Consider the following 26,347-nt stretch of genomic DNA (forward strand, 5'->3'; position numbering starts at 1 on the left):
TCGCGAGTTGAATCGATTTCCACGCCTTTATCAGGAGAGTCGAGGGCCAAAATCAGACCAAGAAGAAGACTGTGTGGATCAAAGTGCGCAATTAATCAGAAAGGAAAAACTATTTCTTAACTGATTAGGTTGTGGATTGTGAAAGACCGGCATCAAGTTTTTTGGCGTGAGCACACGAAGGATGGAGTTGCCCTCAAGTAAGGTAAGAAAACTGCAGGTGCAGCAGGTTGTATGGGAAAGATTCAGAATCCAGTTCAGGGCCTTGGAGCCTGATTTGAAAGCGTTTTCCATCCTAGCCGTCTCCGTTGCTACATCCGCCTGAGTACATTTGGACGATGGAGATGCCGGGTCACGGTGCGCGGCCCCTTTTCTCCCCGCGCACATTCCCTCCCGCCTCCAGTGGGCCCCTAGCACGCTCCCCGGTCACCGGTGACCTTCTCTCCACACGCAGCCACCTCACAAAGACGCGTCACCAGGCCAGTTCTGAGGTGCTGCCAGGATGAGGCAACTCGCTCGGGACTTGCAGACACGGCTGGCCTCGCGCGCGCTCGGAGCGTCACCTGCGGGCTCCTTTTTTGGACGAAGCAGGGAGGGAACGACCTTAGGAAAGGATTTCTGGAACGACGGGTGACCCTTCCGGAAGGCTCAAGGCCTTCCAGAGCAAAGGGAAAAGGTCACTGTAGTCAGAAGCAAGGAGAAGAGGTGTGGATTTGCGGTTCTCCGGTGGTCTAGTGGTGAGGATGTAGGGCTTTTACCGCTGCGGCCTGGGTTCGATTCCCGGTCAGGGAAGGAGGCTTTGCTTCTTACTAGGTTTGACATTTTCTAACCGCTATCATTCGTTTTATCCACGACTGGAGGAGACATGGGGTTGACTGTTTACCGAGAATACATTCCAGAAAGTGGATCAGGTAGGTGAAATGTAGTATGAATTTAAAACTCTCATATGCGGCCACCACCAAATTATAAATCCAATTACATGCCCCAAATTGTACGAGGCAATTTTCTCCCCACATTTAAAACCAACACTAGAAATTATCAATCTTTTAGATATGATTTTGAACTTTATTTACCATCAATCTCTTCACAATTTCCCCATAGTCTTTTAAGTCCGCAGGAGACAAACTAAAAGAACTGCCTAGTATTTCTGCAAACTTGAATTTAAGACTCTTTCTCTGTTCTCTTCTGTTTTGGTGTTCACCCTTCCAGGTAAGATAAGTCGCAATAAAAAATGTAAGTCTGGGCGTCCCTGGTGGCGCAGTGGTTGCGAGTCCGCCTGCCGGTGCAGGGGACACGGGTTCGTGCCCCGGCCCGGGAAGGGAGGATCCCACACGCCGCAGAGCGGCTGGGCTTGTGAGCCATGGCCGCTGAGCCTGCGCGGCCGGAGCCTGTGCTCCGCAACGGGAGAAGCCACAACAGTGAGAGGCTCGCGTACCGCAAAAAAAAAAAAATGTAAGCCTGGATTTTTTGCTTGCAGCGGTCTCACTGGTTCTAAATTTTGTGGATATGGAGTTGTAGCTTGGATAGGTTCACGGGTATACTTTACCTTTAGGAACTTCACAAACGTGGTACATCGGAGGATCCCTAGATCCATTTTTGGAAGTGTTGGCAGAAATAAACACCAGAAATAAAAGTAACAGCTCCTGAAGACCAAAGACTGGTTGGAACCACAGCAGACTTTTGTTGTTGTTGTTGAAGTGTAGTTGATTTACAATGTGGTGTTAGTTTCTGTACAGCAAAGTGATTCAGTTATACATATATATACATATTCTTTTTCATGTTCTTTTCCATTATGGTTTAGTATAGGATATTGAATATAGTTCCCTGTGCTATACAGTAGGACCTTATTGTTTATCTGTTTTATATATAGTAGTTTATATCCACAGGAGACTTTTTAAAACCAGAGAGGAGTTGCTTTCATAATTTAATTTTCATTTTGATGGCCACTTTATCTATTTTGATGAGGACATTAGTGGAGGGAAATTTCTTTATTGGATCATTCATTTTTCTATATTGTTATTTATCTAAAGGAAACTTAATAAAAAATTGTACTATAATGGTGATAATAACAATAAAATTTAATAATAAGATTTCACATCTTACATTATTCACATTGATGTAGCTGGCTTATGCTGTCATGTATTGCCCACTGTATAACATTACCTGATGAGTATATTCAAATATGTAGTAATACGTACTATTTTGTATATATTTTACATATGGATAGATAGATAGACAGATAATGCAATTATTTATAATTCAAGAAGGGAAATATAATGGGAAGGTGTTGGTAACCTCTTAGGTAGTGTAGCCCTGAAATTAACTGATTTTATGCCATGTTCTCACATACTTTAGAAGGCTATGCTATAATATTAAAATGACATTCCTTAGCCAGTTTTGTTGCCCATTTCCTGACCCAGCATTAAACACAGGAAGAGTGACAATGGGAAGAAAGTGGCCTTTTGATGGACTTACCTAATATCTCTCTCTTATTATTACTTAGAATAACATCAGAAAGTCAAGAGAAACATTTATGTAGAAAAGGGACATTCTCTGCTCTTCCTCTTCCCCAACCCTTAATACCCAATGGGGGAGTAAACACTTCTCATTCTTCACAATCCAGGACAGATATTGAGCTTCCCTTTCTAATTGTTGAGGTCAAGAGTATATTAAAACATCATACCAAAGGGTGTGGTTATTACTGCCGCTTTCTACCTGAGCAGCAAAAATTCTAACCCAACTGGTGTCAGGGGGAGGTTCCAACCATGCATCCCCATTCCATCTGCCTTCTTTCTGGCCCTCTCCTCTCATAGGACTTGCACCGTCAGATTAATTTGGGGAAGTTTGGTAAAGGTTGTTTTGTGCTTAGACAGAAGGAAAAACCTCTCAGACCTCGAACTGAGCCTTATGTTCTGGTCTAGTTTACTGGAGTTCCTTCTACTATGGCACAAGCCCTACCAATGGAAGTTTGTTATTGGTAATAACCAATAACAACTTTGCTACTTTTCTTTGTGTACATATCTCCCTCAGGGACCCCCACACCAACCAGCAAATCTAAGTTATTGGCAGGTTGAGATTTGGGAATTCTTTGGTCCTCTGGCCAAACACCACCAATTAAGTGCTCTAATTCCACCATTTGTTAAAATTACACCCACCATATTTTAAACACTTTATTTTAGAAAGTCCAGTTTGTAGGCAATGGAGATTATTACTTTAATGTTATTTCTGTATTTTTAAAATTTTAATTGTAATGGAGATTTCTCATCAAAAAGTATGGAGGCCAGAAGACCGTGAACAACAGTTTTTACTATAAAACAAACAGGTCAAACTTTGGCAGGAGTTATAAGTCTAGCATGCAGTGGTGGCTTCCATATCAGAAATACAGAGTTCTTTACTTTGTGAGAGAAAGCAGTTTTGGTTTTTTTTGTTTTGTTTTGTTTTTCTCTTTTGGCTGCCAGAGGGATTGAGAATGGCCAGGAGAACTGATCCACCTAGTTCCAAGTAACTTTACTTGACAAGCAAGCTACTTGCTTGTTATTGGGGTTTATCCGTCACTCCTCCTAGTAGCAGTCTGATAACACTGCAGTCAGAGCTGTTGATATTAAAATTTTTGACTTGTCAACCAAGAGGATATTATTTACACGGTGAAACTTTGGACATTAGAGGGTACAGGCACTCATGCTAAACTCTGACCCATTGACTGGTGGCAAACCCCAGGGGAGTTTATCCCATTAGCACTTTTTTTTTACACATGACAGTACCCTGAACAGAAGAACCTCCTCTAACACTTTAAGAGCATTCAAAGTATAAGCATGTAACTCATTAATTTCAATTACAAATTTTCACAGCTATGTGTTGAATTGACTCAGAGGCCTCACTCATAACTTTAACTTGGTTTTTCTCTTTGATGCAAGTTGTACCCAAACTCTGTCAGTTGAATTCACGCTCTCTTTTGCTGGAACACAGACCAAGGAGTTTAACACTTGCACTTGATGGGTTACAGCAGCAGCCAAGAGACCATTTTACCCCCTTGACAGAAAGTTCAGGAAATGCAAGGAGGTGTGACCAGTCTGTGAGGTCAGTTGGAACAGTGGGTGGCTTCTTATTATCTGAGGTCAGGAGGAGGAGAAGAGAGGGTTTGGAGAGCATGAGGGTGGCAGCCCCACAGCAGTAAGCACAGCTCTGCATTTCGGTTTTAAGAGGCTGTCTACTCAGTCTCAACAAATTTTTAGAACAACTAAAATATTGTTTAGGTGACTGTTTTCGATCCTTCCTTGTCATTGCCCAGCCTCTAAATGTTCACTAACTCGTGGGATAGTTGGAGGATCCTTATTCCCTCCCCGCTCCTGCTCATAACCACCACTTGGGGGAGAACTTCCCAGGGAGCCTTCTCATATCTCCTAACTTGGCTTACACAGACCCTTCTGTCTTTTCTTCAAGAAGGTACTGTGACCTCACTGGCCCTACACTGGGCACCAAATTAGTCAGGCAGTCTAGCAGTCCCTAGACAATGGTATACTGGCAGCTGCTAGTCACACTTCTGTAGAATTGGTCAGTAAGGAGACAACAAGCTCAAATGAACTGAAGTAGTTCATTATTTACACACACAGCATAAGTAAATGTAGCATGTTGTCAGCTCCCGACATCCATAATTCCACAAAATCACACCACACTAGAGGGATCAGATGACAAGAAGACACAAGTGATGGCTTGCTCTGTTACGAAGGAGCCAGTTTCCATGTTACAGCTGAGCAGTTTTATAGCTTATAGTTGAGCCCTAGGAGGGTGGGGGCAAGGTTGGAAATTTCTATGTCTCACAAAAGCAAGGAGGCAGGTGAGAAACTATCTGCTGGTAGCCTGTCCCAAGGTAGGGAAGCTCCTATAAGAGATCAGTGAGAAAGAGCCTTATGATAGCTCCTCACAAGACTGCCTATCTTTCCATGTTCCGAGGCATTCAGCCAAGACTTGGGTCAGACTCCAATTGAGCCTTGCCTATGTGGCCTATGTGGAGAAGTATAAGGTCACCGGAGTACCACACCAGAGCTATTCCCCTGTACCATGAACCTTGAAAACGAGGTTGACTGGACATGATATCTTTGATTTGCACTTTCTTTACATAAGTTCCTTGAAAACGCTGCTCCACTCTTGCCTTGCTTTGTATGTTGGTGCTCATCTAATTCTGTTGCTTTTGTAACTTATTTCACAGTTTTGCCTGGCAAGCCTAAGGATGTTTTCTTTATTTTTGTTTGTTTGTTTTCTTTATCTTTAAAGTCTAAGAGTTTTACTATGATATTGTCTTGGAGTTGATCATCCTGGTTCAATTTTCCCCGATACCTGATGAATCCTTTCATTTTGCCTCAACATATAAGTAATCTAATCATTTCTTTTTTATAAATCAAGTCCCCTAGTTTGTTCTCTCTAAAGCCTAATTCTTGTATGTAACACATTACAATTTTTATTCAACAAATACAGAGATTCTCAAACAAGTTCCCAAACAAATAGTAAAATAACCCTGATGATTTCAACACAGTATGCCAGTTTAAGGCTTAAAAAAAAAAAAATCACCATCAGTTTATAAACAAAATGTAGAAAGACATAATGTCAGAATAAGGAAACCTTTGAATATGAATAAATTTATTATTAAAAAGAGAAATGTAGCTGGCTTGAAAATAGGTTAAAAAAACTTAAATTCTAAGCTATTCTTAGGTGAAAAAATTTTGGAACAAGATTAATCACCAAGTTGTCTTTCTAACACATTAACACCCATTACTTTTATTTATTTTATTTTTTTAACATCTTTATTGGAGTATAATTGCTTTACAATGGTGTGTTAGTTTCTGCTTTACAACAAAATGAATCAGTTATATATATACATATGTTCCCATATCTCTTCCCTTTTCTGTCTCCCTCCCTCCCACCCTCCCTATCCCACCCCTCCAGGCGGCCACAAAGCACCGAGCTGATCTCCCTGTTCTAAGCGGCTGCTTCCCACAACACCCATTACTTTTAAATGGCAGTCTTTCGCAGGAGCTTCCTAATGTGTCAAGAGCTATAAAACAAAACCCTATAAACAGTTGCCAGATTCTCAGTTCATTTTCCCTTTAAAAAAATATAATTTTCAGGCTAACACCTGTTGACACACATAATCAGGTACACAGGATCCTTCCCTGTGTTGGGGACAAAAATTCTACCACTGAACCGCCAATGCTTCCCTTTGTTACACCACAGGCAGAGTAATTAGTGTCCAGAAAGACCCAGCAGTAGTTCCAAAAGAAGCTTTTTATGGTGCTAATAGCTAACAAGGACACCAGAACAAAAGGTTTTTAATAGGAGACTTATCGTAGACAAAACTATAAATAACAAAATATCTGATTTATCTGATCAGACTCTTAACTCTGAAAAAGATTCTGTGTAACTGCACAACAGATTCTGATAGAAGAACATCAGAAATTCATCCAGGTTCTTTGTTTCTGTTCCTAAATCTTCACTTGTCAACCTCTAACTGTTGCCTGAGAAGGTAAGCTAACTTGTAGGTTAGGTAAGGCACAATTCTAATCCAGGAAAGAAACAGGAATCAGAATCAGAATTACAATTAGAAGAAAGAGGGGGAAAGGGGACAGAATCAAGATAGAGATAGTGAAGAGATCAATTTTGGTTCTTGGAGTTGGTCCTTTGAGGCTTTTTTTTTCGTGAAAGAGTAATGATCAGTCTTACGATAATTATAATAATACTATGTGTCTGCTTTTTAAGGTGCATAAAACATTTGAACGGGTATATAGTATGAAAAGATTAATATTGTTTGCAATCAGTATTTAATTTTTGGGGAGGATTCAATTTCCTAAATTAATAGGCTTTGATTTATTAGCTGTATGAGGCATAGACTATTTTAAAGATATATTGATTGTTAAAATATTAGCATGGTGATCTTTTGGTGAAGTTCAAATAGTATAGAGGTCTCTTTCCTCAGTCTTCCCTGGGGAAATTAAACTGATGAAAGGAGCCTGGGGAGCTCCCCCACATTTTGGAACTTAGGACTTTTTGAAAGACAGGAGCTATAACCTGCAATCATGCTTCTCCTGCTGAGAAGCCAGGCTAGTTCCAGGCTGAGTCATAAACTTGTTTTCAACAAGGAAAACAACCATCACCTTGACCTTGAAGCGCTTTGGCTCTGTCTGCCCTCTGCTCAGCACACCAGACACACACAAGCTCTGGCCAGCATGCTTTCAGTTACCACCTACGTCAACCAGATCTACATGTATTCCCACATCCCTTTCTAAACTACAAACCTATACTTCCAACTCACAACTCCTAATTCACAGGTCAATGCCTCAAATGCATCTTAGAGTCACAAATGCTAAAACTCAACATACCAGTGAGTTCCCTGTCAGCATCACACATCACCCTCTGCCTCAACACTCTGTGATCAGACCCAGGTACTGCATCCCCAGAGGAGTAGTATACTGTCCCGTGTTTCAATCCGTCAGTAAAACCATACCCAGACCTCTTGCCATCCCTACCTAGTACATTTATCCTCACCACCATCAAGCCTGTTGCCCATACCAGATCTTACTATCCTTTTTGGATAGACTCTCTCATCCTCCCAGCACAGAAGTTTATTTCCAGTATAATTAATAAATAGTGCTTAAGTTTATAGGATTCTCTACAGATTCACCTCCACTTCATTACTATACCCTTCCTCTATCACCTCTTACCTCCATTAATCTAAGCAGATCAAAAACTGGCCTCCCTACAGCGAGTCTAGTCTACTCCAGGCCCTTTGCCACACTGCATTCTGATTGACTATTCCGTGGTATAAATCTGGACATACCTGTACCTAAATCCACGTCAACCAAGACAGTAGCCAAGCAACAGTAGTCCTCCCTCCCTTGGTCATTAGAGCCCTGGAGACTGTGGGAGGTGCTGGGAAAATAATTGCAATAGATCAGCGTCTGGAGTTAGTGGTTTCTGGACTTATGTTGGCTTTAAAACATTTACATATTGGAGAAGCACAAGTCTCTGACAGGGCTTGGAAATTAGGAAGCAAGGATAAAAATGAGTCACTGTGCTGGTACACCTGTCCTTTTGACTTTTCAGTTTCACCAAGTCAGTTTCCTAGCAGCTGGGGTAAAGGCCACCAAAAGGCCCCTGTAGGAAGTTCTCTGGAAGAAACATTCTGAAACTTGGTCTTATGGGAATTCTTAGTAGTAATGATCAGAGGTTTCCTAGAAGCACAGAGGTCTTCACACAGGGACAATTTTGGGTTCCTCAGGGGAGAATTTTCATCCTTTAGAGGGAGCTGGGTCCTACCTGCAGTTCTCTTCCATCCCAGACCAAGCTCCAGAAACAGTGGGCTGCTTAATGTGCTGGAATCTGTGCAGTCATTGAGTCCAGGGTGTGGACAGGTGGCTCCATTTCTTTGAAGAATCCTGGTAGATGAAGTCGTATGACCTGCTGGTGGTTGTGGGAGAATCAATCTCATGAATTACTGGATGTGTTATGATCTGTGAAGAACACCTTAAACTAAGAATACTGGTGCTTCAATAGCAAGCATTTTATCTCCCACCTGAGTGACCCAAGTTTGAGTGCAGGCCAAAACGTACAACTGTTTTTCTTCTTTCTGCACCATAGTGGCTTCATTACTACCTCTATTAAGTCTTTATTGCAAAGGCAAGTCTCATCAAACATCCAACAGGCAGGGGCAACACAGTCAGCTGAGGTAAGGGAGGGAAATGGACAGTGTTTTGGGAACAAAAATTATTAAAGACCGTTTCTAAACAGTAACGTGACAGCCTTGGAACTGGGATAGGGCTATGATCATGGAAAGATTAGTGCCTGGCATGAGTTACACAACTGTTCCTCTGGGGTGCATCTTCCAAGGCAGGAAGTAAGTTTCGGTGTGTTGCTGGGACATGTAACATTTGGAGCTAAAATCCTTGCTACTCTCATGTGTATAACCTCTGACACCATGACATCACCTACTAACAAATGAGTGTCCTAGAATATGAGGAATAACTTTACTGTGTTTCTGTCTTTGGAAGTTAGCTTTGGAAAAAGATCAGAAGATTTCCCTCCCTTGTCATGCCTATATTATTCTGATTTTCTCTTGTCATGATGCATGTAAATGTACCCCAAGAGATTTGAGGAACATAGAGGAAGTCTCACCCTCTCCTTTAGGTTGCCATTCCATAAACTTTTCTTGAACCTTCTGTATGTTACACTGGACCAGAAAGATGAGGAATTTGGCCAATAAAGACACTTCTCTCAACAGGTTACTGTACAGGTCACCACAATATCACAAATGGTCAAAATCATACATTAAGTTAACTTTTGGAACCTAGTATCTGAGAAGTCAATTGTTCATTTTGAATTCTAATTATTTACCTCTTCTAACAGCCTATCAGACAATTACAGTCAACAGAGGAATATTCAGAACTTCTGACTTAGGTGGGCATGGCAGATACAGAACAAAAGCTGTTTAGAATGAGAGAGAAACTGAAGGGTAGCTCTAGAAAGTGCTAAAGGCAGTCAAAAGCCAATCAGCTTTAACTGCCAACCATTCAGTTAACAGCATAACTCCCTAACTGACTGACCACATGGCCACTCCTCACAGATGAGACTACATCAAGTGGTAATGTGGACAGTTCACCTGCTGAAACCGAGAACATGTCCACCTTATCTTTACTCTGTCCAAATCTGCCAGCTCCAGAAGGCTGAGAGTGCAAGAGAGTGTAAGACCTCTGCTTCTTTGGTACATGCATAGGAAACACAGGAATTTAGGGGTTAGCCAAACAATAAGGATGGGGAAATTGTCCTCACCAGTTTTGGTGTTCTGAAGAGACAAAATTAAGAGGGAGGAAGGGATAATGTTTGAAGTTCGGTGGGGTGGTGGAAGACTATTCTGGTCCAAATACCTCCTGCTATTGGCCCAGTGATAAGTGAAGCAGTTGGCCTCAGAGAAGCCACATAAATGAGCATTTGATTTACTATGGGAGGCAGAGACGAAAGAGCAGCAGGAAGCTGGACAAGAGCAGGCAAGGAGTTTGGCACTGGCACTGCCATCCATCCATCTGCATGCCAGAGACAGTGTCATCCTGGGTTTTTCCCTACAGTCTCCCCTGACCCTGGATAGTTAATAACCTAAGATTTGCCTAGGGAAGAAATTCTGAGGGCCTGCTGTGGCATGGGAATCATCCTAAATTATAAGATGACTGTAATTACATACACAAATTTTAAAGATAAGGTATCTTTAAAGATTTATTAGTTTATTATGCCTTTGTAGTTGGAGGGTGAAGAAGAAAATATCAAAGTTCTTTGTCTAACAAAATGACTCATGGAGATTAATTTATATATCATTACCCATAATAACCGGTTAGCATAAAAGGCAATTAGAAATGGATGGTTGTATTCCACAAGAGACATATTCTGAAGTCATGTTTTTTGCCTTAAAGTCTATTAATGTAGCTACTTTTTGGTTAATATTTTCAATAAAGCTTGTTTTTTCTCCTTTTGTTTTCAACCTTTCTGTCACTTTATAGTTTCGGTGTATCTCTCGAATACAACATATAGTTAATTTTTAAATCCAGCCTAGCAATATTTATTTTTTACTGTATAACTTGATCTCCTTATATTTATGTAATTGTTAATATAATTAATTTAAAATCTATCAGCTTTATCTTTTTCTATTTGTCCTTTTTGTTCTGTGTTTCTGTTTCTCTCTTGGGTTTCTTTTTAATTGGTTATCTTTTAAACTATTACAATATTATGTTTTTTATTGTTTTATATATACTTTGCTTCAATTTTTTCCTTCTAAATTTTTAATTGTATTTCACTTCGTTTCTATCCTTTTTGTGATTAGTTTAAAAATTACAATCTTAATCCTTAGTTTATCAAGCATAGTAATAATTATGACCCTTACTGTCATACTGAACAGTATAAAGACCTTGGGATACTTTTATTCCATTTAGTCTCACTCTATGTATATGCTGTTATCATTTGTTATAGTTCTAAACATTTTTAAACCCCATAAGACTTTTTATGTATTTTTATATGGCCAATGTTAATTTAGATTTATCTATGTATTTACTGTTATCTTTCTCTTTTTTTGTGTCTGTCTTTCCATGTGGAATCATTTTCCTTCTGCTTGAGAAGCATCGTTTAGAGATTTCTTCTGTATGGGTCCCTGGTGAAGAACTGTTTCAGCTTTTTTTCTCTGAAACAGTCTTTATTTTTCTTTAATTACTGAAGACTATTTTTATTAAGTATAGGAGTCTAGAAGCAGTTACTATCAGAACATTGAAGATATTTGCATTTGATTTTTGCTTTTCAAAAGTCAGTCAGTAGTCTAATTGCTGCTGATTTTAATGTAACCTCTCTTTTTTCTCTGGGTGTTTGTATAATTTTTGTCTTTGTTTTTGATTTTCTGCAATTTTAGTGTGATCGCTCTAGTATTGATGTCCCTTTATTTACCTTGTATGGAATTGGTTGGCCTTCTAGAATCTGTTGGTTTGTGTGTTTCATGTTGTCTCAAACATTACTTCTTCTAATATTTACCCTGTTTTCTCTCTCTTCTACTTCTGAGACTAACTAAAAAATAAGGTAGACCTTCTCACTCTATTTGCTATTTTTTCACTTATGTTTAATATTACTTTTTTCCTTCTTGTTCTACATTTTTAATTTTTTCTTCTTCCCAATCTACCACTTTACTAATTCTCTTTTCAGCTATGATTGCTCTCCTGTTAAATTCTTCCACTAAGTTTTAAATTTTAGTTATTTTGTTTCAGAATTTCTTTTTTTTCTACCAAGTGAAGAAAACGTTTCCAGGAAGAGGGAAGGATCAACTGTTGTTGATAGATTAGATAAATGTTGATAGATACATAAATGAAGGTAAGAATTGACCACTGGATTTAGCAAAATTAGTCATTGGTGACCTTGACAAGAGCAGTTGCAGGGGAGTGATGGGGATAAAAGCATGATTTTAGTAAGTTCTAGATCAGAGACTGAATATGCAAATGGACAATAGCCAGATAACAAATAAAAGTAGAACTCTGACCCACAATTTGTAGTAACCAGCCTAGAAAACCGACCCATTATCTACACTAACCAGCCCAGGAAGTCAACCTACTATCTATAAGTCAGAGTTGTAGAAAGTCAACCATCTTCTCAGCAAACAATCCAGGAAGCCAAACAAAAACCCTTGTAATAATCAGTCCCAAATGGCCAGGACTTGATTAATAACTTTAATTTTTGTCCCTGCTTCTAACTTAGGACCAACCAGAGAAGGCCAAAAATGCACCTTTAACCAGTCATATAGGACATCCTGCTTCTACAGCTGGATGCTGGAAGCTGTTAGCCTGCCTACAGCTTCCCCATGCCAGCAGCCTCCAATCACAGCATACCTGAAGCCTTCCCTTTTTTCCATAAAGCTTTCCCAGTCTTCTGCTTGCCTTTGAGTTTCTACTAAACCTAAAGGATGGTGGCTGACACCTTTGCTATAGCAAGTTCTGAATAAATAGCTTTAGCTTATTCTCATTTGGATGGGTTTATCATTTTAGAATTTCTGTTTGACTCTTCTCTAAGTCCGTTTTGTCACTTTTTATAATTTCCATTTTGTGGTTAAAATGTTAAACTAATAAAAAAACAAAATGTTTCCCCTTCTGCATGACAATTTGACCTTTAATTAACCTTCTAGGTCTGTTTTCCTGGAATCTTGGGGTGAAATATCAACTATATTACTAAACTACATTGCATGATAAAAAAAGACTCCTGATTGACACCTGGACTTGGAAAAATAAGCATCTGGCGAGAAGGTATACTTTGAGCTTCCTTGAATGCAGTGACTCTTGTAACTTGCATAAACCTTGCATGGACACTGGAAACTACGTTATTGTTACCTGAAAACTGGGTTCATCTCTTGGTGAGGGCTGAGTCAAAAGACAACCGAGCTAAAGACTGAGAGAAGGAACGGTTTGTTGCTTGCAGCAAGTAAGGAGAATACCAGGGATCCTTCCCAAAGCAGTGTCTCCCCTCCCAAGACAGCAAAATTGGGGAAGTTTTAAGCTAAGGGTACATGCATATTCATAAAGGGGGTCGGGAATCCAACAGGATCCAAGCTTTAGTTTATTGAAGTCAGGAGGGTCAGAAAAGGCCAACCTCATCATCCCTTAGGTTCCTGTTGAACTGGTGGTTGAGCTTGGGGGGTGGGGGGGTGGTAGGGGGTGTTAAATTCTGCAAATCTGCTCAAGAAGATGCTTCAGGCTAGTCTTTACCATAGAAACAGAACTGGGAGTCTTTACAAATGATTTATTATCTTTGCTATTGTTACTTCTCTTGCTTGATAACAGTTTGTTCTTTTGTTCCCTTAAGATCATTATTACTGAGACCTGTTCAAGGGCAAGCAGTGTGGCCAGGCTTAGATCACAAAATGGCTTAGGCCAAAAATGGCTTCTATTATGTCAAGAAAGCCATGCCTGGTTTTCTTTCTCCAGGGACCCCCCCACCCCCACCCTATCTGCTTACACTGTGAAGTTTTTGCAAGAGATATTGGTTCCTGGGACCTGGAGTTTCAAAGCCAGGGTGGCTCCACTATATCTTTTTCCCTTACACCTCACTCTTCATCTGTTCTGGAATGGAACGTGAGGGGCAGAGAACCAAGATAGTATCTCCTGGGTGGCAGTGCAGACTGCTGCAAAGACTACTTCCACAGAAGAATAATGCCTGAGATTGCCCTGCCAGGAAGCTGTAGTTCTTATCTTTTATCTTTCTGAGTAGACTGGTGCCATGTGTGGCCTATGAAAGTCTTGTGATTCTGAATGTTTAATTGAAGCTAAGAAAACTCCCCAATAGGCAAAATTCTTCCAAATTTTCAATTAAAACAAAATTTTCTATTGAGGTATAAGAGATATACAACATTATATTAGTTTCAGGTGTACAACATAATGACTCAATATTTTTATATGTTGCAAAATGATCACCACAATGTCTAATTAACATTGATCACATAATTTTTTTCTTATGATGAGAAGTTTTAAGATTTACTCTCTTAGCAACTTTCAGATATGCAATACAGTACAATTAACTGTAGTTGCCATGCTATATGTTACATCCCCATGACTTATTTTATAATTGGAAGTCTGTGCCTTTTGACTCCCTTCACCCATTTTGCCCACCCTCCACTCTCCACCTCTGGCAACCACCAATCTGTTCTCTGTAACTATAAGCTCCGGGTTTTTTTCTATTAAGATTCTACATAGAAGTGAAATCACATGGTATGTGTCTTCCTCTGTCTGACTTATTTCACTTAGCATAATGTCCTCAAGGTCTATCCATGTTGTTGCAAATGGCAAGATTTCATTCTTTTTTATGGCTGAGTAATATTGCTCTGTGTGTGTGTGTGTGTGTGTGTGTGTGTGTGTGTGTGTGTGTGTGCGCACTGAATTTTCTTTATTCATTAATTTGTTGATGGGCACTTATGTTGTTTCCATATCTTGGCTATTGTAAATAATGCTGCAGTGAACATGGGGGTGCAGGTATCTTTCTGAGTTATAGTAGTTTCAGATTTTTCACTTGTTTCATGAACAATGTAGACATCATTGTTTACAGTCTTTATGATAACTCCAATATCTCTATTATTTCAAGGGGAAGTTTCTGTTGCCTGATGTGTCTGCTGGTTCTCATGCATAGATCTAGTTTCTTTGTTTTCATTATCTTTGAATATGTGTTACATGTTGTATCTGAAAAAACAGTTTTGTAATAATTTGAGACTTACAATGAAGGCCTTCCTGCCAGGCACCTGGGAACACTCCCAGCCTAGAACAAGCTTAAACCAAGTAGAATGTGTGAAAGATGCTCTAAGCTAATTGTATTACAGCGGGGATGTTTCATTTCTAGTTCACCTTCATCCTAAGATTATAGCCATTTGGGGTCCTAGCTTTTGATAGGAATGCATTTCTGGTAGACACCCCAACTTATGCAGAGCCTGATCTTTTATTTCTGCTCTATTAGCCACAGGAGGCTGTCACACCAAATTTGCAGGATCAGGAAGTGCCCTTAGCAAAAAGTGTGGCTTCTATTCTTGTATGTCTCTGGCTTCCAGTTTTTCCTTACTTTAGACCTGGTGATTCTTTATCATCTAATCATCACCTTAATGCGTTTAAGAATACGTTTTCTGTATTTTATCCAACACTTACTTGTTTTCAGAAGGAAGGTTAATTTAAATATTCTAGACACTATTACCAGAAATGTATCATCAACTTTTAAAATATACTAAATGCCTCAAAAAATAAGGTCATGCTTTACTGCTATGGCTCTGACTTAAATCTAAGTTGCTAACACCACAAGACGGAGTACAAATCACAGTTCAACCATTGTAAAAACTGTCAGACCACTACAAATACAGATTTTATTACAGAAAATTACTACAGAATTTTCTTTCCCCTCTTTTTCTTAACTCATTCCAGCTACCAGTCTATTCTGGGCCATGCAATCGAAGGCTTCAGTCTCAAAATCTAACTTTTTTTCCCTTTGGATCCCCCAGATGGCAATCTATACATGTTCAGCCTTTACTTTGGATAAGAAAATCAAGTCACATCATTTAAAATTAAACTGTTTATTTTTATTATGTAATTAAAAGAGTATAGTAGACAGATGCACATGTATATGTTGGCTAGAAATTGAGATAAGTTTTCACAAGTGAGAATCAAGAATGCCACCATAGAACCATCAGCCTCAACTTCACTTGTCTGAATAAGATGGCATAGCCTAGTTTCACCACAACTGAGAGCACACTATTTGGCATTTTCCAGTGTCCTTGAAGTTTTTAGCTACCTACCAGAGGACAGGTCGTGTAGAAATAACAAATGGTGCCAGGTTCCAAGTGCCTTCAAGTGACAGAAATAAAGATTTAAATAAACAGAAGCTGAGTCGGCCAAGGAAAGTAGCTCTGCTGTCAAAGGACTCTAGAGTACAAAAGTAGAGGGTTTACTTAGGATTTCAAGGAAACGATAGAGAAATCTTCACCAGTTTTTATCCTTGAGATCCTTTTGGTGGTTGTGACCCTACAGTGGGATAATCCTAGGATCGTTTCCAACCCTAAGGATATCTTAGGACCCAAGAAACCTAATTTCTGGCAATTCTGACTATCATAAAGCCTATTCAATAAGTCATTATCTAATGTTGTATCTGGAAGTTGTTATTACTAGTGTTTCCTATTTGAACGGTCATCTCATTTCCTGCTTCAAAATGATATCTAGAAATAATGGCTTAGGACCACATTCTCAATTTTTAGGTGAAAAGTAGTCTCTGGAGACATCAGACACAATAAAATACTCCCGTAAATGACAGTGAAGTATATGGACTGGGAATCAGGAAAGCAAGAGTGTTCTCTTAGGAGATAGAGAAATTGATAGAGCAATTGAAATTATGCCATCCACCCCTTATGTGCTATGTAGGAGGGAAATTCTTGCCTTACCTAACCAGTAGATGGAGCTACCAAGATGAAAAATAAATTTTGATCTGGTTTAGTTCTTTTCTGACCCATATGCTCTTGAAAATTTGAAAACATTTCACTCTTTCTTCTTTTTGTGTTTCAACGTAGATAGTTTCTTTTGATTTATCTTTAAGTTCATTTTTTTTTTAGAAGATGTTGGGGTAGGAGTTTATTAATTAATTAATTTATTTTTGCTGTGTTGGGTCTTCGTTTCTGTGCGAGGGCTTTCTCTAGTTGCGGTAAGCGGGGGCCACTCTTCATCGCGGTGCGTGGGCCTCTCACTATCGCAGCCTCTCTTTTTGCGGAGCACAGGCTCCAGACGCGCAGGCTCAGTAGTTGTGGCTCACGGGCCTAGTTGCTCTGCGGCATGTGGGATCCTCCCAGACCAGGGCTCGAACCCATGTCCCCTGCATTAGCAGGCAGATTCTCAACCACTGCGCCACCAGGGAAGCCCTTTAAGTTCATTTTTAAGTCAAAATCTTTCAAATATTGGCAATTTCATATGGCTCAATATAATAGATTAACCTAATGGGCAAAATTCAGATTTGCTTATACACAGCTTAATAATATTTTTTTTTAAAAAAAGACTTTGCCAATTTACTTACATTGACAGTGTGTAAAAGTATCCATTTTCTTTCATTCTTTCCAACCTGATATTATCAATAATTTTTACAAACCTGAAGAGGAGGTTGTGGGAACTCGGGGGGCAGTCTTGTGGGACTGAGCCCTTACCAGGTGGGGTCTGTGCTTTGAGTAATTAGTATCAGAATTGCTTAATGTGGGGGGAAAACTCATACATTTGGTGTCAGGAGTGTTGTGAGCGGAGGAAATAATTTTTTTCTTTTAATATGTGTGAAGGAAAAACCACCCTTAAACTCACTTATCTTGGGGAAGAGAGGGGGGGTGCCACAGATCTGACACTGGAAATGGCCTTTCCCCATGTGAGTCTTCTGAACTGAACCAACTGCCATCTATCTGAGCTAGGATAACAATATTCCTAACCAAAACAGGGAGAATAGTGATATGATCCCAGGAAGTCCTTGTACTCCTAGACGTCTAATCTTATCAATTTCATTTGGTCTTATAGTTCATAGTTCTTGAAACTGTAGAGACAGAACTGAAGACTGGGCCATGTTTGGGGCAGTGATGTCTCTAAAATCAAAAGAACCAAGACTTGGATCTAGAAGTGAGTAGTGGAAAGGGAAAGTATATGGTTGTAACTTAAGAACCATCTCAATCCTCCCTGAGTTAGTAGTTGTCATCCTCTTACTTATGCTGCTCCTAAGAGATTCCATTCAAGCCTTTGTGGCTCAGCAGTGGGCACAAACATAGCTCTTCTCCTTCCAGAATAGTGTTCAACAGAAAACCTTGACATAAACCATGCATTGTATCTATATTATGCCATCTTCATGGAGTCAGGTGAGAAGGCCAGAGGATCCAATCTGAAATGCTGTGACTTAAACAGGGTCTTTATTGAGTTCTAATATAATATCTTAAATTATAGTTGTAAAAAGAAAAGTCTCCCTATGTCCCTTTTGACTACAATAAGGCTGTGCTTACCCTCTGAAAAGTCAGAAGAAGATTAATACAACATTTACTGTTATCAAACCAAATGAGTCCGCTCACCCGCACGCAGTAAAGCCAATCTACTGACACTGGGTTGTGGTGAAGGAAGGTGCACCATTTATTGTAAGGCACCAGACAAAGAGTCTGGGACAGCTAATGCTCAAAAAACCTGAACTCCCCTGTGGGTTTCAGGGAGACAGTTTTAAAGGCAACGGGAGGGAGGGGAGTCTCAGGGTATGTGATCAGCTCTTGCACAATTCTCTGATTGGTTGATGGTGAGGTAACAGGGTGGTGTCACAGAGGTTAACATTATCAATCCTCAGGCTCCGTAGCTCTGGGGGCTACAGTGCTCATGGTCATCAAGTAGTTAACTTCTTCCATTTGGTGGGGGTTTTAGCATCTGTAAAACAACTCAGGAAATGTGCATCAGATACTGTTATCTATATACTTCAGATAAGAACTAAAGATGCTGTGAGTGCCATATGGCTGATTTACTGTTTAAATTCTTATCAGTTCTCCTGGCCCAACTGCTATTTTTGCCACTACATGTTCACACCCTCTCAGTCATTAACTCTTGAGTCAGGCTTTTGTGACTCAGGGGCGGCCTGGGAGACTACAGCTTTTCTACAAAAAGGAGGCAGGCAGAGGACAAGGTGGTGAAGGGTCTGTCCCAGGAAAGTTCTATAGGGTCCTGCTCTGTTACGTGCTAAAGAATTTGGAGTTCATTTCTGAAGGTGACAAGGAGCCACTGAAGAATGTTAAAGGGGGAGTGAGTGACTCTCCCACTTACCAGCTGCGTGGCTCTGGGAAAGCCATCTCACCACTGTGAACCTGAGTCTCCTAATGGGTAAAATAGGGATAGATGCCTATCGTCTGGGGTGATGGCAAAGAATGAACTGGCTCATGACCATGAGGCATCCAGCTCAGCCCTGGTATGCAGCAGCTTCTGGGCAGCAGATCAGACTCTGTGTGATCCCTCCCTGTGGAGAAGAAGCTTTAAGGAGGCCAAGCAGGGTTGTTCTGTGGCCCAAGGTCCCTGGTGTGGGATTTGTGGGTGAACACCTTTGAGCAGACTTCCTGCTAGGGCACTGGGAGGACTCCATCGAGGCTGTGCTAGCTGTGCTAACTTACCTCTTGGAGCAGCAGAAGCTGAAACCTTTTTTTTTTTTTTTTTTTTAAACACAAGAGAGCTCTTAGCTTGGGGTTGGAAACCATCTGCTTTCTTCTATTGGTGAGCTGCAAATTCTAATGATTATAATCTATCAAATACTTACAGAGCACCTATTAATACCTGGAATCTTCTGGCTACTGGAGATATGTCAGGGACCAAGACAGACAAATTTCTGCCCTCATAGGCCTTTCATTCTAGCGGGAAAGGCAAATAAAATACAAGTAAAATGAAACTAACATAAAATTTTGGGTAAGTTGTAATGAGTGCCTTGATGGGAAAAACAAGGATCTGAGTGAGAGAAGAATCAAAGTAGAGAGTCAGGGAAGACTACACTGAAGAGGGGACATTGAAACTCAGACCTGGAGGAAGAAGAGGAACTAGGGTTGCAAATAAGGGAGGGACCAAGAGGAAGCTTTCTGGGTGGAGGGAAAAGCACATGCAGAGGCTGGGAGGTGGGGAGGGGCTTGGTCTGGGATGGGAATTGAAAACCACCAGTGTGCCTGTGTCAAGGGGAGCACGGGGGAGGGGGACTGGACATTCGGAGAGACAGTTTGGCTACATATCACAGGGGTTAAGAACGCAGGCTTGGGGAGTGAGTCATATTTTCTCTGCCGCTCATTAGCTATGTGATCTTGGACATGTCACCAACCTTTCCAAACCTCAGTTCTCTCATCTGGAAAATGGACTCAAAAGGAATACCTGCCTCCTAGGAATATCGTGGCTATAAATGAGTAAATACTTAGCAGAGTGCCTGGCACATAGTAAGTGCCCCACTCCTGTTAACTATAATTATTATTAATAAGTGGAGGGTGGGTTGGAGCCAGACAGACTTGTGTTGAAAACTGGCTCTGCTGCATGATTGCTTTGTGCCATAGAAAGTAAGCCTCCATGCCTTCTGTCTCCTCATCCATAAAATAGACTTCATATCCCTGGCAGGGGTAGGTTATTATGGGGATTATATGAAGTGATTTATGTGCAGCCATCCTGAAGGTCTTACATGTTTTTAACACAATGCTCTTTTCAGAATAGCTGAGAACAGTTATTGAACATTTAACATCCCATTATGTATTTTTAAGAATGTTTTTGTTTTTCTTTTTGAATATATGGTCAAATCCAAAATGTAAAAAAAACATATACAGTTAAAAATCTCCTTCCATCTTGGACTCCTAGCCCTCTCTCTTAGTCTGTTTGGGCTGCTATAAAATAATACCATAGGCTGGGTCACTTGGACACAACAGAAATTTATTTCTCACAGATCTGGAGGCTGGAAAGTCCAAGATCAAGGTGCCTACAGATCTGGTGTCTGGTAAGAGCTCAATTCCTGATCTATTGATGACTGTCTTTTTGTGTCCTCACATGCAGAGGGTGAGGGTGCTGTCTGGGGTCTCTTCTATAAGGGCACTAATACCACTCATGAGAGCTCCACCTTCATGACTCAACACTCACCAACGGCCCCACCTCCTAATACCATCACTTTGGGAACTAGATTCCAACATATGAATTTGGGAGGAAACACAAATATTCAGTCTATAGCACCTTCTAATGTCCTTTCCAAAAGATAATTACTATTGGTTGTTTTCTGTCATCTCAGAGACTTTTATGCTTTTATAGGCAAATAAAGGGAGACATCCTTCCCTCTCTCTCCCTTTGTACACAAATGTTAGCATAATATACACACCATTGCACCTTGCCTTTTTCAAATAACTTATCAGGAGTAGTATTTGCTCCAGAGCTCCTCAGCAGGTCGATCAAGGCTGTCAGGCCTTCATTGCAGTCTGATTTCTTCCTCTGCCCAATCCTATGTCCTCATTCTTCCTTTCACAAGGGTTCATCCCTAATAATCACCTTGTACCCTAAACTCTATCTCAGCCTCTGCTTCCAGAAAGTCCATCCTGAGCATTTTGTATGCCACTGCAACAATTTATAAAGTCTTTGGAGTCTTATAAGACTGTTCAAATAACACTTCTAGGGACACATTTATTTTAACAGAGAACAAAACAAGTTGTTAACATTAGAAAATATGCACCACAGCTCCACTGTGCACAGGAGAATAAGCTTGATATTCCTGTGAATGTTTTTGGTTTAAAACCTTATCAAATCAGATTTTTTGAGCTGGTTTATGATGCAGAATGTTCTCTCTCCCTCTGTCTGTAAGGGAGAGGGAACATCTTCATTTGTTTCTAATTGTACTTTTATGAATTATGAAGGCTTGCATTTTAAGGTTAGGGTTTGCAATTTCACTAGTTAACACTAGAAGCAAAATGCAAGCCTGCTAATTTTATTTGTAGAATCAAGAAATGGGTCAATAAGATTTTATTCAACACTGGTGAAACAAGCACCATACAGCATTTTATTCTATAGTCACCACCACTCCCTATTGTCACACATATGGATTGCTTTACTCACCAGCATAGGTGTTCCCCAAGAGTGTATGAACCCACAGGGATATATAAAGATGTTCTAACAGGTACATTGGCAATGATAGTTTAAGGGAATCAACCCCCAAACATCAACTTCCATAAGCACTCTTTCATTACATTGTGCAGCCTAAGAACATGCCTGTTGTAAATGCTTGAAGCTGGTTCACCTTTTCCACCTCCTCTTTCCCACTCACCCTTCTCCCAGTTTACAAAAGAAAGGCATATCTCTCACCCATCCCAAATCATGACACACTACCCTGGGGATAAAAAAAAATCTCTGAGTGTACCAAAGAGACAAAGGAACTATAAACCAGAGGTAAGTTTTTGTGTCTTTCTCTATTTTATACTTATGGGTGTTAGGGGCAAAGTCAGGTATTAGAAATGGATATGTTAGCCCATGTTGAGATGTTCTGAGTCCTAGTATACTGTAGAGAGGTAGGGAAAATTTCATGACAATTTTTATTTAAAGACCTTGCCTCTTGCTCTGTTATTTAAAAAAAAAAAAAAAATGCTTGGCTCTGAGGTGAAAGTCTTCTGAGAGCAAGGCAAAGAAATTGTAAGTAAGAAATACTGATAACAACCGCACCTTATCTAGGATAACAAACATGCACAGCTCTATACCTGGTCTATTCATCTATGAATTAGGCTGTATAAGAATAGGCTAGGGTATGTTAAGGCTCAGACAACTCCAAAATCTCAGCACCTTACACCAACAAAGTTTTGTTGTTTATATTACACTAGGGTCAACTGAGAGGGAGGAAGAAGGCCAGTTGTTGTGCCAGAGTGAAAAAGAGTTCTGGAGCATCTCAAACCAGAAATTAAATGCTCCAGCCCAGAAGTGACACGCAACACTCCCACTTCCAACTCACTGGTCAGAAGTGGTTACACAGCTCCACCCAAACACAAAGAGGATGTAAAATCCTAAAGTAAGCTAAGGCAAGAAGCTAGAAATATTGTGAGAACAGCATAAATGCCATCACAAAGAGTGATATGCAAAAAGCATGCTGGGAAATATCAACTAACTTCAAAGAGCAGTCTTCCTGCATTATCACCATCCTCAGTAAAGAGGTTGATCTCATTCATCCATGACTCAGTCTGTTTCTCAGCTGCAGTCTGCATGATTTCATAAAAACCTGAAAAGCCCTTTTACTTCTAACAGATCAACACTATATCTTCAAGTAAAAGGAATGTATTGAAGGTAAGTTGGTGTTTTCCATTTTCTGTAACAATTTAGAAGGGATTGTTTCATTAACTTTTGCCAAAAAAAAAGGGGGTACTAGATAGCGTAAATCCATATTTATATTTTTACTTGGTTGCAAATCTGCTTGTTATCACTCATCAGTCATTTCTCTTCCTAACTGGGACGTGTTAGTAGATTCTATTGTAAATCAGCTACTTACCAACGGTCATTAATACACTTTTTTACCTCCACACTTACTGGCTAGAACCGGGCTCCCGGATGGACAGACACGGCGGTAGCTCTCGGATCCGTCGCGGCGGCGTTGTGCGTATCCCACGGAAGGCCACTGGCGCCACCCTGTGGTCTCCTGTGCACATTGCGACCTTAGCTCTCCACAGAATCTGCAACCGCCAGTGCGCGCGGGCCCAGGGGCGCGGAGACTGGCCGGGTGCACGCTTTTTGCAACCTCCCCCCAAAGCCCCGTGAGAAATACTTGCTTCCTCAGAGCCGGCAGGGGCAAGAAATTAGCTCTGGTCAGGTCGGCGGCAGAGGCGGCGGGCGGGTAGAGGAGAGAAAGGGGTTGTGAGTGTCAGATTTGCCCCGGTACCCAAAAAAGCACCCAACTCGGGGGCTGCTCCTTCATATCCGACGTAACTGTTTGCTTGGGCCGGCAGGTGTGAGAACCCGACTCCCGAATGAGCTGGGTGGGCACCTGCAGCGGAACCGCGCAGCTGAAAAACCCATTCGTAGGTCAGGGGGGATGGAGGGAGGGCTCGATCCAGCTCACGGACCTGGCGGCGGCGCCACCCCACGGACGCCTGTTGCGGTTGCAGCCTCGGCTGCCGCCTAGCGCAGGTGCTGCCGGGAGGCGCGGGGCGTGCGGGAGTTTGCGGCTGGCGGTGGCCTCCGCGGAGGCCTGGTTAAGGGGGCCACCGGAAGGGGAGGGTCGCTGGCTGTCTGGGCGAGACCTCAAGAATAAAGGCGGCTGGAGGCGGTGGTAGCAGCAGGGAGGGAGCAGGTGGAGAGTACGAGACGGCTGTCCAGTCAAGCCCTGATGAATTCCTTGCTGGTTCCACCACCATCAAGAGCCAGGAAGGGACCCCGGGCCGGCAGAACCTGCAGGCCTGTGGGCAGGGAGCCCCCAGGCTCTTCACGGGCTGCTCTGAAATGCATTTGGGAACCATGGAGCTTCTCCCTCAAGGGTCCAAGCCCTGTCCTATCCCGGAAGACAAGTTTCCAGGACTGAGAACAAGGGCCCAGAGGGGATTGATGCAGCTGGCTGGGAGAGAGGAGGAAGGTGGGGTTTTCCTTCCTTCGCCCTCAGACTCAGCAGGGACAACACCCAGGGCCTGTTGGACCTATCGAGACTTCATCTTAGAAGTTTAGAGCTTCATCTGAGAAGCTCCTGGGCCCATCCTGTAATCCCCGGGTCTGTTCCAGACCTAAGCACAACTCTCCAGAGTAGACAGTTACGGAGCTGAACAGGCAACTGGGTGTGAGGAGAGTGGTCGTTTCTCACCTTCCAGGCTCTGTAGGATGAGCCCTAAACTCATTTGGGGACCACAGGAGCTTCTACAAGAGTCCAGGCCCATTTCAGAACACTCAGAAGTTTCCTAGCCTGAGAAGGAATCACCAAAGTGGATCGACTGGTTTTGGGAAAACAGGAAGAGTTGGTTCCATTCTGGGTCTTTCCTGGCTCCCAAACTCAGCCTGGAGCAAAACCAGTGCCTACTGGATTTAGAAATTTTCCCCCAAGAAGCCAAAGATAGCCAGACCTATCCTGTAATTCCAAGTCTAAGAATTAGACACTGGAGGCATAGCTGGCTGGAAGGTGTCTGGCAGTCCTCACTGCCACCAGAGTTAGTTGGAGGCAGACCCTCAGGGGTAGTAAGGGGACAACAGTGGAAGCAAGAAAAAGTTAGGAATTCAGGGGAGAGATAACCGTAGCTTGGACTAACGTGGTAGCAGTAGAGGTGTTAAGTGGTGGTATTTGGAATGTACTTTGTAGGAAGTGTAAAAAAAAAAAGCTTGCTGATTGATTACATGTAGGGCATATGGGGAAGAGAGGAATCAGGTACAAATCCTAGATTTGGGGCCTGAGCAATAAACTGACTCCATAGATTGAGCTGGGAAACAGCAGGAGCAAATTGGTGGAGCAGGGGAGACAGGAGTAGCAAGAAGCAAAAGTTTTGTATTGAACATCTTAAGATTCCTATTTGACATTTAAGTGTAACTGTTGGGAAAGCAATGGATACATGTGTGGAGCTCAAGGAAGGATCCTGAACTAGAGATAAACTTTTGAGAATCATCATATATATGTGGTATTCAGAGCCATGGGACTAGAGAGACAATCTAAGTGGAAAGTACAAATAAAAAACAGAAAAAGGTCTCACAGCGATAATAGTATAAAAAATGAAAGACCCTACCTAAGAGAGATGTATATTAAGGTTAGCAATGGAAAGCAGGATGTCAAAAAGAAAATGCTAGTAAGCTGAAAATCTGGAGCCCCGTAAGGTCTTTTAGGTATAGACTTCTTTGTTAATGCACACTGGCAGTAAAATTGGAGCCAATAAAATTGTTTGCTGCCCTTTATTCCTCATATCTTTGTTTGTTTCTAAATATGAGGTCAAATCCCCAAAAGGGTAAGAAGTTCATCTTCCTGTCTTCCCCTTTCAGCTTCTTGTCACACTAAGCACGTATTATTCCTTAACCCTTTGGCTTAGGATACGAAAGAATAAATTCTGGAGAAGGAGCATGTGTGGAAGGGAAAGATGCCAAAACACGGTATGTGAGTTAAATGGAGATAGAAAACCTCTAAGAAAGGCTAGAAATAATTGGTTTACACATCCTGGAGAAATAAATTCCCCAAATATGGTGTATTCTGAAAAGATAATTTAATTTTGAGGAAGCAATGGCATGATCTCCAGTGAAACAGCAATCATCTGGAGTCTGGCTGTAACTTTGAGGACAACTTCTGCACGGGCAGGAAAAAAGCCTTGAAGAAAAGAAATAGGTATGTACAATGGGATTGTAAGTATCATATTTATTTTAGAAAATAATATTTTCTAACTTTAAAGAAATAATTTCTTGAAATTTCACAGGCTTTGGGCACAATAAACTAGAATTCAAATCTTAACCTTACACTTAATAACTCCTTGTGTTGCAGTTTCTTATCCCAATTACCTCTCTTTCTACTTTGAAATCTATATTCTGGCTCATAATATCTAACTTTTATGGATTATTTTTATGTACCAAATACTCTTTCATTTGCCTTGCAGGGGTTATTTCGCTTAATCTTAATAATATTTGTTGCTCTCATTGCCCCATAATATTAGTAGGTGGCTTTTAATATTTTTCCATTATCATGATCAATTTATATAATAAGTATTGTCTCTTCCCCCAGTGTCTGGTAAAACTGTCTGGGCCTGGTGCTGTTTTTAAGGGTAGATCTTTGCCTATCTTTTCAGTTCCTCCTATAGCTAATTTTTTATTCAGGTATTCTACTCTTCTTAAGGCAACTTTGATCATTT

General features: G+C 41.1%; 1 protein-coding gene and 1 long non-coding RNA gene across 6 annotated transcripts in view; one reads left to right on the forward strand and one right to left on the reverse strand.

Annotated features, from left to right (window-relative positions):
• LOC137219263 (histone H2B type 2-F) overlaps positions 1-26,347 on the reverse strand; it is a 73,052-nt gene that overhangs the window by 29,228 nt on the left and 17,477 nt on the right. The gene's annotated exons all lie outside the window — the stretch shown is intronic.
• On the forward strand, positions 94-25,408 carry LOC137219266 (uncharacterized). 3 transcript variants are annotated; one of them, XR_010941050.1, is made up of 4 exons: positions 659-908; positions 12,686-12,803; positions 20,473-20,523; positions 22,379-25,408. It is a non-coding gene; the product is annotated as an uncharacterized lncRNA (long non-coding RNA). The 3 variants fall into 3 exon arrangements; XR_010941048.1 differs by lacking the exon at positions 20,473-20,523 and having other exon boundaries at positions 94-908; positions 12,686-12,910; XR_010941049.1 differs by lacking the exon at positions 20,473-20,523.

Source organism: Pseudorca crassidens, chromosome 2, assembly GCF_039906515.1.
Source record: "Pseudorca crassidens isolate mPseCra1 chromosome 2, mPseCra1.hap1, whole genome shotgun sequence".
In the NCBI taxonomy this organism is placed as follows: domain Eukaryota; kingdom Metazoa; phylum Chordata; class Mammalia; order Artiodactyla; family Delphinidae; genus Pseudorca; species Pseudorca crassidens.